This window comes from Eurosta solidaginis, chromosome 1 (assembly GCF_040869045.1).
Source record: "Eurosta solidaginis isolate ZX-2024a chromosome 1, ASM4086904v1, whole genome shotgun sequence".
In the NCBI taxonomy this organism is placed as follows: domain Eukaryota; kingdom Metazoa; phylum Arthropoda; class Insecta; order Diptera; family Tephritidae; genus Eurosta; species Eurosta solidaginis.
The window spans coordinates 312,646,614-312,659,204 of record NC_090319.1 but is presented as its reverse complement, the minus strand read 5'-3'; positions in this window follow the sequence as shown (position 1 = coordinate 312,659,204).

The following is a 12,591-nucleotide window of genomic DNA, read 5'->3' as shown; positions in this document are numbered from 1 at the left end:
CATACGCGGATAATTTCTTTACCACTCTTGACTTGGCGCGTATTTTGATGAGGAGGACGACCGCATATGTTGGTACATTGCGCTACAACAAAACATTCATTCCACAGGAGTTCAAGAATAACCCGAAGCGCACCATCAATAGTACATTATTTGGGTTCAGCGAAGGGGATATAGCGTTATGCTCATACGTGCCGAAAAAAAATAAAGTGGTGAACGTGCTCTCCACAATGCACTACACCTGCCGCGTTGACGAGCAAACCGAGAATCGGAAGCCCTATGCCATAATAGATTACAACGCCAACAAATGCGGCGTTGATACCATGGATCAAATGCTAGGCACTTACAGCTGCAAAAGAGCAACACAACGATGGCCGTGGGCCATGTTTTATAACAGAGCCGGCTACACAAATACTAAAACAATTGCATAAGTGTGTGTGAAAATTGAGTGACAACTCCCCACAGTGTGCTAAAAGAAAATGTGGACTGTGAAGTTCGAAATTAAAAAGGACTCTGGTTATTTGATTTCAAGCTAATCCTAACAATATTTACTTATATTCATATAACTAAGAACGCGGAGGTCGAGCTAGCCAGATACAATTTTTTTATAAAAGAAGGTGCGGTGTTTCTTCAATGCAAAATTTACTTTAAAAAATCACTTTTTCATTAAGAAAGAACTATGAAACAAAGTAAATGTAAAGATAGAAATATATATTTTCAAAACATAAAGTTATTCAATAAAAAAAATTTATAAAAATTAATAAAACTAAATAGAACGTATAAAAAGTTACTTATATTAAATTTTCAACATTTATTAATAATTAATTAATTATTATTAATTATTAATATTTAAATTGTCAATATTAATATGTAGGTTCAAAAGAACTTAATAATACTAACTAAAACGTATTAAAAGTCACTTTAACCTTGCAGCATATTGTTTTTATTATGTGCCCAAAAAGTAGCATGGACTATTCCTTTTGCATTCACTGCTGATTTTAGTGAGTGACAAGCAAAAGCAATCGATCGTTGTCGCACATCGTTAGTGTCTGTGTGAAAATACGAACTCAAATTGCACAATGTGCAACTTTTTGCCGGCTCTGTTTTATAATATGCTGGACGTCGCTGCATTGGCAGCTTTTACGATTTACAACGAAATGAATCCTATAAAAAGGAGCGACAGACCGCGGTCGTTCTTGTTACTGCTAACGAAACAATTGGCGACACCAAATGTCGAAGAACGTGCCCTGAACAACCATATAACCTCATATCCAAGGATACGCAACGCGATGGAAGCATTCGATGTCAGGGTAAGAAAAACATCTTCAAATTCAAGAATAGAATATATATTTATTTGTTTTTTTATTTTTCTTTTCATTTCAGGTATTACCAAGACCGATGGAAGGCAATGCACCGTCGTTTGCGGCTAGGTCAATTAGACCGTCATGTCGCCTTTGCCGTTCTGAGTACGGGCGGCAGCGGAAAACGCGGTCATACTGCTTCGGCTGCAGCAACGCTGTTTTCGGAGAACATAGCACAATTTTACATCGCTGCAACACTTGCGCACAAGGCGGGTGACAAGAAGTACACGGTCAACAACAATAATTTTTAAACTTTTTAAAAAGCCTTAAGAAAAGTCAAGCAAAAAAAAAAAATTTTAAAAATTGGAAAAATTATTTTTGTATGTAGAATTTAGTTATAGACAATAAAAGCAAAAAAAAAATCAAAAAAAAAAATGTTTATATTAAAAAAACATGATTTATATAAAAAGGGCCGTAGGGAGGACCTTTGCACACGGCCGTGAAGTTCAGAACTGCCTCATCGGAGGGTTAAGTGTCCAACTAAATGCTCCGAAGATATTTTACTTTATCTTGAGAGCTTGAAATAATCTTTTAAGAACGGTGCTGACAGTATTGCTTTATGTTTGAATTTAATTATTAATAATTAATAATGAATTTATATTTGAACACACATACCCGATTGTTCCACATATCTGATTTGTTTCAACTTTTTCTTTGAAGAAATACCTTGCTCCGTGGGCATTGAAATACTCTTTCCTTATACCTCTTTAAAAAAGTGGGAGTAGGTCTGAAATCTAACATGGCACACCAAAACTTTCCGCTATTTCAAAATTGTTCGAAGCTACCGTTGCTGATCAGCTTACTGCTTCTGTTTCTACAATGATTTGCTAAAGACCACATCCGTATCCTCCACGTTGGTGATCAATCCGACATTAGATGTCCAGGTATAACAAAAATCAATGAGCTAATTACTGAAAGGCACTTACCACATATGACAACTGCAACGTCATCTGCGTAAGCCGTGAGTTGGTTGATGTGCAGAGTTGACAATATGTTGTTGTTGTTGTTGTAGCAATGCTCGCCCCACCTAATAGCCGCGACCGATCACAAATTGTCATCAATATCCTCTAACGGGAGTCCAAGGAAACTTGCCGTTTCAACAGGGGTGGACCATAAGGAAAGGGGTGTTAGAGGCGTTGGTTCCACATTACAATTGAAGAGATGGTTGGTGTCATGTGGGGACACATTGCAAGCGGGGCATACATTTTGTATGTCAGGGTTGATTCTGGATAGGTAAGAATTTAACCTGTTACAGTATGCAGAACGAAGTTGAGCAAGAGTGACACGCGTTTCCCTGGGGAGTATGCGTTCCTCTTCCGCAAGTTTTGGATAATTTTCGTTAAGTACTGGATTCACCGGGCAATTCCCGGCATAAAGGTCCGACGCCTGTTTATGGAGTTCACCAAGGACCTGCTTGTGTTTTTTCACTTCATACGGCTGGGTTCTCAGGTGCCGTATCTCCTCAAAATGCTTACGGAGATGACTCCTTAAGCCCCTAGACGGTGCTGGTTCATCAATCAGATGTCTGTTGGGATGCCCAGGTTTCTGGGTATTCAACAGGAACTGTTTGGTCAGCATCTCATTTCTCTCCCTGATGGGGAGTATTCTCGCCTAATTATGCAGATGGTGTTCTGGGGACATAAGAAGACAGCCCGTGGCGATTCTGAGAGCAGTATTTTGGCAGGCCTGTAGTTTCTTCCAGTGGGTGATTTTTAGGCTTGGTGACGATATGGGTGACGCGTAGCACGTAATCGGCTGGCTAATTGCTTTGTATGTAGTCATGAGCGTTTCTTTATCTTTTCCCCAAGTACTGCCAGCGAGGGATTTGAGGATTTTGTTACGGCTCTGAATTCTCGAAACAATTGCGGCTGCGTACTCACCAAAATGTAGATCCTGATCAAACGTCACACCCAAGATTTTGGGGTGTCGGACAGTCGGTAGCGTAGTGCTATCGACGTGGATGTTCAAAATGGTCCACATTTGGGGCGTCCATGTTGTAAATAAGGTCGCGGAAGATTTAGTCGGTGAGAATGCCAGGTTTCGCGAGGCGAAAAAACTGGAGAGATCAGGGAGATAGCCGTTTATTTTATTGCATAGCGCATCGATCTTTGGGCCTGGGCCTGTGGCCATTATTGTGCAGTCATCGGCGTAGGAAACGATTGTGACTCCTTCCGGTGGTGAAGGTAGCTTATATATGTAGAAATTAAACAAAAGTGGGGATAGGATACCACCCTGTGGCACCCCCTGTTTAATTCTCCTTGGTTTTGATGTTTCGTTTCTAAATTGCACCGATGCCTGCCGACCACCCAGATGATTTGCGGTCCACCTTTTAAGACATGGGTGAAGGGCAGACCCTTCCAGGTCCTGCAGTAACGAGCCATGGTTGACCGTATCAAAAGCTTTTGATAGGTCTAGCGCTACGAGTACTGTTCTATGGTGGGGGTATTGATTTAATTTATCTGGGTGCTAATGGCATTCAGCGCGGTGGTAGTGCTATGGAGTTTTCTGAAGCCATGCTGATGAGGGGCTAGCTGCAAATTTGCTTGGAAATAAGGGAGTAGAATGGCTGCAAGCGTCTTTGCCACTGGCGATAGGAGAAATATCGGACGATACGACTCACCTATGTTAGCTGGTTTCCCAGGCTTTAGTAGCGGGACCACCTTGGCCATTTTCCATTTCTCAGGTATGACAAAGGCGGAAAGAGACAGGTTGAAGACATGTGCTAAATATTTGAACCACTCTTTCCCTAGGTTTTTAAGCATCGGCATGGCTATGCCGTCTGGGCCCACTGCTTTGGATGGTTTAGCACAACCAATGGCGTCCTCAACCTCTTTAGCGGTGATGGTGATTGGTGACGCGCTGAATTTGTGTTTATGTGCGCGTCTATTGGCTCTCCGTCTATCTTTGTCGACCGTAGGATGCATTATATATTGTCGGCAGAAAGCGCTCGCGCATTTTTTCGCGTCCGACAGCACTTTGTCGCCAAAGGCGATGGAAACTTTGTCTTTGTGCTTAGTCGGATTCGATAGGGACTTTACGGTGAACCAAAGTTTACCCAAACCGGTAGAGAGGTTACAACCTCTTACGTGCTCCTCCCATTTCGCCCGCTTGTGTTCATCTACAAGCAATCTGATGCGTTGGTTTATATCCCTTATTTGGGGGTCGCCTGGGTCAAGCTGTTTTATAAGGTCACGTCCTCTCGCTAAGTTTGTGGCCTCCGTCGGGAAGTGGGGCCGGATTTCGGGAATTCCCCCGACGGGAATGAAATGTGCCGAGGCGGATTTAATGACCTTACGGAAGGCACGCTCCCCTTGGCGGGCATCAGTCGGGATAGGGAGGGCAGCTAGGCGGCTGTCTGTAAAGGATTTACATTCTTCCCACTTTCCTTTTTTGAAGTTTATGAAAGTACGTCGCCACTCTGGGGGTAAGTGACGGGTGACTACGCCTGGGTTGGGGAAGGCCAGGACGCAATTGCTGTTGTGGCAAACATATATATTCTGTGCTGGCAAACGGTGCAAACGGAGGTAGGGACTAAGAGCCTGTTTCCCTGACCTACACGATTGCTGCCGGAAAAGAGGGGGGGGAGAAGGCGGGGGCAGGGGCTGCTGCTCAGCATTGCTTCCGACTCTACAACGAAGATTGTAGTTATGGGTGGTAGCAGCTGTTTGAGTTGTTGGCGCCGTGGGGCGCGAGCAGCAGCGGGTACTTGTTGTGGCTTGCTGAGCAGCGGGGCTGCTGGAAGGTAATGGGGGGGGGGGGGGGGGGGGACGTAGACTACGGGACGCCCTTGGGCGTGAACAGCAAGGAGCCACAAAAGATTTATAAAAGTTACGTGGACGTCGGGTTTTGGGATCAAGCCCAGAACTACCTGTCCGATGCAACCATCCCTTGCACGAGACACACTGAACAGAGTATGACCGTCCTAAAAAGATTCTTTTCCGGCAGATGCAGCAAAACCATTTCTCAGGACCGGGGTCAGGAGACGGACCCGGATTGGATTCGATGCCTTCCCGGAGTAAGAGAATATGGAGCAGTCCTGCTGCAAGGATCTGCTGGGAGGATGACAATTTGTGGGAGGGACGAAACAAATTAGTTGAGGTCACACTAAAATGACAGTCCTTTGTCGGGAAAAATCTAGAGTCGCTTCGGTACATAGAACCGACTGCCTTGGGAAGCGAGTTGACAATATCGCGCCCTGCGGTGTGCCCCTGCCACTAGGTTTGTGGCCTGATGCAGTATGTTCCTTCAATGAAGCGTGTAGCCTGGGTCGGGTCGACTTCTATGGGCGAAAGTTAACCGATATCGCGTCATCGATTTTTCGATAGGATTTGGGCTCAGGAAAAAAGTTCCATACGCATACCCAAAAAAAAAAAAAATAATTTTTGAGCCTGCGAAAAAAAAGTGGCAAAAGGGTAAATTTTTCCACCAAAACACTCCCCAAACCCAAAAAATATTTTATTATTCAAAAAACTGTTGTAAAAACGTTCGCGATAAAAGATTTTTGAAAAAAAAAAAATTTTTTTTTTTTTGGATTTTGGTGAGTGTTTTGGTCGAAAAGTTGTCTTTTCACCATTTTTTTTTTTCGCAGCTTCGTAGTGGAACTTTTTTTCCTGAGCCCAAATCCTATCGAAAATCGATGGCGTGATATCTTTTAATAAATCGACCCAGTCTGGTTATGTACTTCCACCTACTTAAGACCCTCCATGATCACCTGTTTAGATTCACTCTTGAAAGTATGGGCAATGTCTTAGAAGACTCCCAAGAAGTAATCCTTTTACAAGGCTTTTTCAATATTTATTACCACCCTATGCAGTGCAGTGTCTACCGACTTGTCTTTGGTGTATGCGTGTTATGTTCCGAAAAATAGTTTTATATGCATTTTCGAGTTTTACTACAAGTTGTAGTTGTTATTGTAGCGCTAAGGACACTCCCCGAAGGCCTTGGGGAGTATTACCGATTTTGATGGTCGTTCGCCGGATGCGGATCCGGTACGTTCCGGTACCAAGCCCGACCATCTCGGGAATGATTTTTTGTGACCACATGTGACCTTCTAGGCCATCACGCCCTCGACACGCGAACGACAAGCGCAGCGCTTCAAGAGTTGAGTACATGATTCAATCGCATGCACCTATTAAATATTGACTTAAGTCATTCCGCGATCGCTCTCCTTGAAGCTTATAGCAGGGAATATACCATCGCGGCCCGGCGCTTAAAACATAGAAAACAACTTCGCGGCCCATTCGATCTTGGTAACAGTCACCAATCTCGGTACTACCCGCTCCGTGATGGAAATGTTAGTGTTGTTTTGTGGTTCCTCGGCATCATTTTGCAATAGGACATGTGCGTCAAGAAGCGCTTCCGGGGACTCTTCGCTACTACTTGACAATTAAACATTCCGTTTCTTTATTACTCCCTGGACTATATTACCTCCAGCTAGGATTTTGCTCAACTGTGCAGTTTCACTGGAGCCCTCGATGTTCGCACAAACATTTTTCAACAGATCTCCTAGCTCGTCCCTGCACTCTTCGCTTTCCTCTAACCTTGCCTACTCTAGCAGTTTTAAAATATGTTCTCCAAGAAGACTCAGATTTTTGCTTCGCTATGGCGGCTTTGATTTTCCTCTGAAACGCAGTCATAAGCGTCTTTAATAGAAAATTATTGGATTCTTCAGTTTTTCCATAATGGCAACTTCTTCAGGTTGCCTCAGTTTTTTTTTTTTAATGTTCCTGGAGTTTGGTTCAGTCCATTGACCTCCTAAAATTTTCTTTTCTTTTCTTCCTGCTTTACGTTTTTTAGGGGGATGGTGGAGCTGATATAGGGATGGTCTGAAAGGGATGGCCTATCAGGGACTCTCCAATCATATATCACATTCGGAATTCAATGTAACATCAAGTACATATATAGGGACACTACCACTGTAGACAAATAGCAAATCGCTTTGTAGGATGAAACAAACTATAGAATTGTCTCTATCTTTCAGGCATGCTTAACCAACGAACCGATATCATTTCGTTACGATAATTAACGTTAATAAATGAAACAAAGTCATTTCGTTTCGTTTATTAACGCTAAGAACGTCAAATTAACGAAATGATTTTGTTTCGTTTTATGCCATATCAAAACGAAATGAAATCGTTTATGTTGATTACTAATTTCAAACTAAATTGATGGCGGGTCATTAAAGGTGAAAGCATTAGCCAAGCTGATTGCAACTTTTCTCATGAATTTTGACAGTACGAACATTTCTCAGAGTATTTTTGACATTATCACCAACGAATTACACAGACAAATTACATGGAGTTTGTGTGTGTATGTCAGCTCGCTGTAACCACCGTACGGCTTTACCATGGCTATAGCATTGCCAGCACAATTAAAACATAAAGTATCACGTTTTTGTTAACGTTTTTAACGTTAACGAAAGCTTTTCGTTTCGGTTAAAAACGAGATACAATTTATATTGATAATTCCTTTATCGATAATATTTCGAAGTGTTTCAACGGAAACGGTGGAAATTTTTTGATAAACGATTAGCTTAACGTTAAGGTGCATTCCTGCTATCTTTGGTATCGCTTTATCGCTTCATAGCTAAAGGCTCTTTTGATAGTCTGTTTCCTTAGCTGTTTCGGTTTAAGATTCAGCTTCAATTTCGGTTCTCCTTGCAGATTTGGTAATGCTTTGGATATTTTTACACTTCTGGCAGTTTGAAACTAAAATTCTTACAGAATCTTTTCTTGTAAAAACAGTAAAACAGAAACCCTAACAGAAATACGTTGATGGCAACAGGACAACAAAGTGTAACCCAGGCGTTGACAAAACCCTCTGGAAATCAATTAACGGACGGTTTTGAATTTCAAAGTGATCTTTTCAAACGGCAGCGATTTAACATCGATTTCAATCACAAAGTCAACCACAGCAAAAACAACAACACATTCTAATTGTCTGTGTTTGTTTTGTGGTTCCCTGCGTTCCTCTCTCCTACTTTACAACCTTCCTTATTTGCTTAGATTTGGGTGTCAAAGCGCTCGTCGCAGTCGCTGCTCCTTTTGTCGTACATTCTTTTCACAATTTTGCTGAGTGTTTGCTTGTAATTGTTTTTTATAATATCCACTGGCGATGAGTTGCTGACGTATCAGCTAGCAAATTCACACGATTTGGAATGAAAAATATAAACACAGTGTAATAAATATGTGTGTGTGTGGGGGTTTGTATGCGTATTCCTTTAAATATTTTTTGTTTATTTTTACATTTCACACTACAGAATGCTGCCAATAACCGCAAATACGTCTGTCTTTGTAAACAACAAAAATAAGCATTGAAAATCACTTTGATATTCTAATTGCAATATCAAATTTAAGGTTAGGCCGGATGTCATTCTGCTCAGCACTCCTTATCTAATAGCTCAAAGGGTATGTCATACGTCTGGCAATTTATTGCTTGATGTTGCATTTGGGAACAATTTGCTTATCGTATCGGATTTCGATTGCTTTGTGTATTTTTGTCGCCTTCTTAGTTGCTGCGAATGCGTTAAATTTATTTGCTTGTATGTTCAATGAAATAGCAAACAGAAACTGAAGCCCTCTTTCGTTCTCTATAAGGGTAAGGCGCGGGTTGATTGACTATATTGGCCAGCGGCTATGAAAAGGGTTGATATGCGCATCCCATCCCATAAGACTTACTGTAATTGAATTGAGTTCAGCGACGAGATTTTATGTTGTGTTTATTTTTGAAAATGAATATTCCCTTTAGGTCATTAACTCCGGCACATATTTAGTTAAAGTGTAGATTTGTTTCATCGATGGGCAGTTTATATCAAATTAACTTATATGAAAAAATTACCACAACAATGTGTTAGGCTTGCAATGTTTGGGAAGTTGGTATATGCATGTCTGAGCGGAAGATCAATTTTTCTCGATGGCGTTATAAAATAGCCTATCTCAGAGATAATGCGCTATTTCAAAATTTTAATAGTTAACGCATTATCACGATGCAGGTCGAATGTGAATTTTTTTTTCAGAACCCTCACATATTGTGAATATCGAAATTTAAAGCGATATAAAATCGACCTCCGAGGAAACGAAAAACGAGCTTCTCGGCCAATTTTCGTCGTCCTTCTTTTACTTACTTACTTACTTAATTGGCGCTTAAACGTTTAAATGGTTATGGCCGTCCAACAAGGCACGCCAGTCGCTCCTTCTCTCTGCCAAACGGCGCCAATTGGTCACACCAAGGGAGTTTAAATCGTTTCCCACCTGGTCCTTCCAACGGAGTGGGGGCCGCCCTCTACATCTGCTTCCATAGGTGGGTTCCTACAGAAAAACTTTCTTGGCCGGAGCACTATCTTTCATTCGCATAACATGGCCTAGCCAGCGCAGCCGCTGAATTTTAATTCGCTGGACTATGCGGATGTCTGCGTATGGCTCGTACAGCTCATCATTAAATCTTCTTCGGCACTCGCCATCGCCAACGCGTAGAGGTACATAAATATTTCGAAGAACTTTTCCCTCGAACACTCCCAGAGCCGCTTCATCTGCTGTTGTCATGGTCCATGCTTCTGCACCATATAGCAGGATGGGTACAATAAGTGGCTGGTATGATTTTGGTTTGCCGAGAGAGGACTTTACTTTTCAATTGCCGACCTACCCCAAAGTAGCATTTATTGGCAAGAGTGATTCTGCGCTTTTCAGAGCTGATGTTGTTGCTAGTGTTGATGCTGGTCCTTCTTTTAGTTTTGCCTACAAGTTGGCGGGACGTACATGCTTTATGTCGATTTAACTGCATCTGCAAGGCAGATACATTTTCACTGAGAAGCTTTTCATGCAGAATTACTTTAGGAATGTTTGCCAAATTACTCCCGAGAACCGACCCCTATTACAAATTTTTTTCAATGAGAAATTTTTATACCGAGGTGTACTTGTGCACAGGGTATTTTAACTTTGATTGGATATCGTTCGGTTGTACATGTATAAAAGAATAGAGATAGATATACACTTCCATATATCAAAATCATCAGGATCGAAAAAAAATTTGATTGAACCATGTCCGCCCGTCTGTACGTTAACACGATAACTTAGTAAACATTAAGATATCTTCACCAAATTTGGTACGTGAGCTTACCTGGACCCAGAATAGATTGATATTGAAAATGAGCGAAATCGGATGATAACCACGCCCACTTTTTATATATATAACAATTTGGAAAACACAAAAAACCTGATTATTTAGTAAATAATACACTTAGAATGTTGAAATTGGACGTGTGGACTGATATTGAGACTCTTGATAAAAATTAAAAAAAAAAGTTTTAAAATGGGCGTGGCACCGCCCACTTGTGATAAAATCAATTTTATAAATATTATTTATCATAAATTAAAAATCGTTACACCTATCGCAACAAAATTTGGCAGAGATATTGCCTTTACTATAGGGAATGCTTTGAAGTAAAATTAACGAAATCGGTTAAGAACCACGCCCACTTTTATATAAACGATTTTTAAAAGGGCCGTGGACGAATAAAATAAGCTATATCTTTGCAAAAAAGAGCTTTATATCAATGGTATTTCATTTTCCAAATGCATTTTTAACAGTAAATATGAAAAACTTCAAATTTAAAAAAATGGGCGTGGTACCGCCCCTTTTATGACTAAGCAATTTTCTATGTTTCGGGAGCCATAACTCGAAGAAAAGTTAACGGATCGTAATAAAACTGCGTAAACGAATTTTCCCTATAGGAGGAAATATTTCTAGAATAAATCGACGAGATCGGTTAAAGACCACGCCCACTTTTATATAAAATATTTTTAAAACGGTCGAAGACGAAAATAATAAGTTAAATCTTAGCGAAAAGTAGTTTTGTACCAATCGTATTTTGTGCCATTTTAACAAGAAATGGGAAAAAATTCAAATCTTGGAAAATGGGCGTGGCACTTTCCTTATAATGCATTTCTTACAATGCATTTCCCAACGTTTCTGGGGCCATAACTCAACGAAAAATTTGGTGCACAACAGGAAATATTTCCAATAAAAATGGACTAGATCGGTTAAATCGCCTTCTTTTATCTACAACTTTTTGTAAAAGTGCGTAGATGCAGGTAATAAGCTATTTCTAGTAAAAGTTGGAAAATTTCGTTAAAAACCATGCCCTTTTTTTGTAATAACGCTTTTTACTACAATGGCTCTTGTGGGTTTATGTTTATTGTTCTGTTATTTTTTTATTTTAAAATAAATAGTAGGGAAATCCCCATATCTGAAAAAAAACTGCATTACTGCCCGCTCAAGGTCATTGTTGTTAGCCTATGTATTCTTTTTGCTTCTTTTAAACGAAAATTATTTCAGAGTAGAACCATATGTATATGTATTACTGCGCAGCCTTGTAACACTATTAAGCACACAAAACAAACAACAACAGCACTTCAAGTGTACACCTGGGTCTGCACTGTTCGGTTTCACCTGAACTTAGACTTCCTTACTTGTTTTCTTTATTTTTGATGTTACTTTGCCTGGGAGTTGGCCCCAGGATCCTCGGTGTGGTAGGCGGAGGTATTTTAAAGATCATTTCGGAGCATGTGGTATCCTGCTATCAATTTTAGCTTGAAACCTGACATTTACCTCAAATCACTGAGACAATGCAATAAAAAAAGTGCACTAGGTGGCGCACTCAGAGACTTTTCATGGAGCATGGAACTTAATGCCTTAAAACGTGGTTGAAACCACAATAACAATGCACTAAATAAGGGGGATGAACCTTAGAAATATTGTACCAAACGGAGAAGCTAACCGATTTAAAAAACTTGCGCTTCAGTGTCAAAATTGCAGCCTAACATATATAACAAAGACCATGCATTTTAAAGAGGAAACACTTCATAAATAGTTATGAGGTCTCAGGAAATGCACAAAGAGGAGGAAGAAGGTCCGCCTGATGGCGCATGAGCCGAATTAATAATAAAGTTTGTACAAATCGAAACTTCCGATCGATTTTTAAGTACCGTCCCTTACTTTAAGCGGATTTAAATTGCCTAGTTTTTTGGTGCAACGTAAATTCAATGCCGCTGAACCTCTATAAGTGCAAATTCATGTGCCTCTCTCGAAGATCTTTGCCAGAAGTCTCTTACGTAATTAATAATTTTTGTCTTCTATCAGTAAACTATTTTGTAAACTTGGGAGTCAGGATAGATGCTTAACTTAGCTTCAACCTTCATATTAATTCATATTAATGCTACTTCCAATAAGTGTTCTT